The 3,541-nt window shown below is 33.9% G+C and overlaps 1 long non-coding RNA gene across 1 annotated transcript; it reads left to right on the top strand.

The window, feature by feature from the left end:
• Nucleotides 1-6: 6 nt before the first annotated feature.
• LOC109590886 (uncharacterized) lies at nucleotides 7-844 on the top strand. The gene is made up of 2 exons (XR_002189549.1): nucleotides 7-292; nucleotides 666-844. It is a non-coding gene; the product is annotated as an uncharacterized LOC109590886 (long non-coding RNA).
• Nucleotides 845-3,541: the final 2,697 nt, after the last annotated feature.

The raw sequence follows: 3,541 nt of genomic DNA, 5'->3' as shown, positions 1-3,541 counted from the left end.
GCTAATCTTAAATTTTTTGCATTTTGCCAAATATTATGACAGAGCCATAGCAATCCTAAAATTCCACTAACTTTATGATGGGCAATATTTATTTCGCATATTTTTATTAGTATAATTGGTGAAACTGATCCTAATGGATACTGGATAATACAAGACACTGCAGTACCTGAAGCATTAGAAGGAGAGGGAGAGGAGGAGAAAAGAGGACCAGAGACAATATACATGTACGAGGGAAGAGACTATTCTAAAGTTGATGAGAAAGACCAAAAAACATTTAAAGAATTATTATCAGGTTAGGTATATGTACTGGGTGTAAAGGAACAATATTCATAGCAGCAAAAACATACTTTATGGGTAATTTTTTAAGGTCTGGCTTAATTTTTGGCTTAAATACTGTACAAGATGATTTATAGGTGAGAGTAATATTTGGCGAATTTGCCTGTGGAAAGTTAATTGGCAAATTTTATTATAACGATTTGTGCCACATGCCTTGAGCATTCTCAGATTAAAACAAAATGGTGGATTTTATATTGGCGATTTCTTCATAAAACCTCCAATTTCTAATATTAACTCCTCACCAGTAAATCATCTTGTATGGTATTATTATTATTATTATTATTATTATTATTATTATTATTATTATTATTATTATTATTATTGTCTAGAACGGTGCAATGATTGATCCTCCTTTTGATATACTTCTTGTTCATTATGAGCTATTGATGATGATTGCAATTTTTTTGTTCTTAAAGACACAAATTTCTTACAAAAGTGACTTTTGTTGTACATATACTTGTGTCAGTTCATATTGGCAAGTTTTAATTCAAAATGTGCCAAACCAAAATTAATTATAATTATTACTATAATTTTCCTCTGTAAGATGCATGCATCTACATGTAACTAGTGTACTAATGTTTTATTTAGAATGATATTTGCTCCAAATAAAACTATTAGCATTCTCCCTCGGCTACCAAAAATTATGTTATTGTTTGGGCCTTCTTGGCCAAATTCTAATGTAATCATAATGTAGACACGATACAGTAGTCTATTAATCGATGTCTAATTGATTTTTCAGGTTCAGTTGGAGACTAGTTGATGAATACAAAATACCATATAGGGGCTATATTTCACTGGAAATAAATTTCACGTTTTCATTAAATTCAAAAAATTAAATTCCACAAAAGAGGTGTGGCACACTAGGAAAAATGGCTGCAGAAGGTAGGATTCACGAAAATTTATACCAACAAATGGCAAATCAGGACAAATTCGCAAAATTTTATACCAACAAAATAAAACCCCTATACGGTAATTAATGTCATCAAGATCAAAAAAAAACCAGACCAAAATACAAAACAAAAACCTAATATCAGATGTCAAAAAAACAAAGCAAAATTATAATTATTATCTACTGATACTACTAAGTACTAATAATACTTAAAATCCACTATTGGTAGTGGTTTGCATAGTCGTCGCTTTCTGAATCTATCACTCAATGTCTTCTTTTGATCTTTAAAAGTATTCAGTAGGAGAGAAGGAATAGGGTATCCGGTATAAATCCCAATGTATTCAAGTGATGGATGGATGAAAATAGTTCTATATAAATGTTGTACTACTTCTATCCAGTTAGGTTGAGATGACCAGCACGGATTGAAGTATTCACACTTTATTCCCAGTAGTCTGATGGTTGTTTGTGTCTGTAACATATTAGTAACAGCAGGCAGTAACTGTTCATAAAACAATGATGCCACAATTTTTTTCTTCTCTTCCGAGCTATATGATTCAAAAAATCCCTGAACTGGTACAAAGTTCATTTTAAGCTCTTTGAAAGAAATTTTTTTTGAGAGAAAAAACCTCTTATATTTTCTGAAGTCTCATGATTATAACCTTCATCAATAGGCAGGGGAATGGAAACACTCAACTGCTGTAGACTGGTGTTGCCTTTGAGACCTTCAACTAGGTATTGTAAAGGAATTTGAATGTCACTCTGCAACCAGTCAGTATCTAGGCATTTTAGTACTTTGTTTTGTGTTAGCATGTTTTTTAGAATCATTGCTGGTGCCAGCAGAAATAATAATATGCTTTGAAAACGAGACTCCTCACTATCCTCATTAGAGTTAAAATCTGGTAAGCTGCCAAAAAATGCTTCATACCCTGACTTTACATTCAGAGCTTTAAGTGTAGTATTGGTTTCTAGAATAGAAAATAGACACATAAGCTGAACTGTGTCTGGCAATAAAGTAAGTGTATGTAGACTGGGATGAGACTCAAATAGAAGATGTGGTGGGTATGGATCATGTAGTATCAGACAGTGTAATCCTTTGAAATGAGGAAGGAGTGATGTCATCAGTTCTTTACCCTTCCCTCCTATTTCTAGAGCAGTCAGTGGTGTGTTCACCTCTACTATATTCAGTGGTGATGGTAGGAGTACATCATCTATGTGTAAAGAAAGAGCTTGTAATGTTTTGTTGTCCTTCAGTAACTGCTCTATTACTCCATCAGGAAGAGGAGGAGGAGGATCATATATAACTAGATGTAGTGTTAATGATGTTATTGTTTTATTTCTTGCTACTCCTCTAATGATACCGGTAATAGTACATGTTATTTCCTTCAATCCTGTGTACTGAATATTGATTTCTTGTAGTGTTGAATTCATCTCTATGCATTTCTCAAGTTCAGTGCACTTGTCTGTGTAGTATGTATTGTTAACTGTTGGTATCCTAGAACTGCCCATTGTCAAGTGCAATATCTTCAATTGAGGAAGATTAAAGAACTGTAACAATACAAGGCATGGAACATATTGACCACTTTCTAATCCACAATAGCCCTCCTGAATATTGTATAGAAGTGGTGTCTGGAGTATATTATGTGTTAATTCACCAGAGGATCTATCAAACCATGCCTCGAGTCTCTTACACTGGATCTGTAGTGAGTTATTGTCAGTGAAGACTGATAGTTCCTGGTGAGATACATTCCCTAGGTGCAAGTGATTCCATGTTGTGTTGGAATTGTTTATACAATGACTGAGACACAACCAGTCAAACAATGATAATGATACCCTATCCAGACACAGTGAGTGATTGTTGATAGATTTTGCTAATACTTGACACAATGTTGTGTTCTGTGATTCATACACGAGTTGAAGAAGAAGAATGGGAACATTGTCGAAATCAATAGAGCTGACATGATCATCATAAGTGCTCTGTCTAATCTCAGGATTCTGATAAAAGTAGGAGAGATGACAAGTCTCAAATCCAAACAATGGTTTCCTCTTACACTGTAAATCAAGCTGTTTATTAAAATACTGTTGATAGCTCTTATGTTCAAGGTGAGTTAGACCTGCCACAAACCTCAAGCACATTCGAAAGTGATCATCATCAAAGTGATTATTAAATATTTTTTCTGTCTTCTTCTCATGCTTAGCTATCCACCATGCAGCTAGAAATTCCTGTACACTCAAGTGAAAGAATTGACAAGTCTTGCTATCATATTCTATGAATGCTGTCATCAATCCAAGATAGTCTTCCTTCACTGCTTCAATCAG

This window comes from Amphimedon queenslandica, unplaced genomic scaffold (genome assembly GCF_000090795.2).
Source record: "Amphimedon queenslandica unplaced genomic scaffold, v1.1 AMPQUscaffold_9330_Cont18682, whole genome shotgun sequence".
NCBI lineage: Eukaryota > Metazoa > Porifera > Demospongiae > Haplosclerida > Niphatidae > Amphimedon > Amphimedon queenslandica.
Note: the sequence above shows the minus strand (reverse complement) of the source record. Positions and strands in the feature narration are given on the sequence as shown.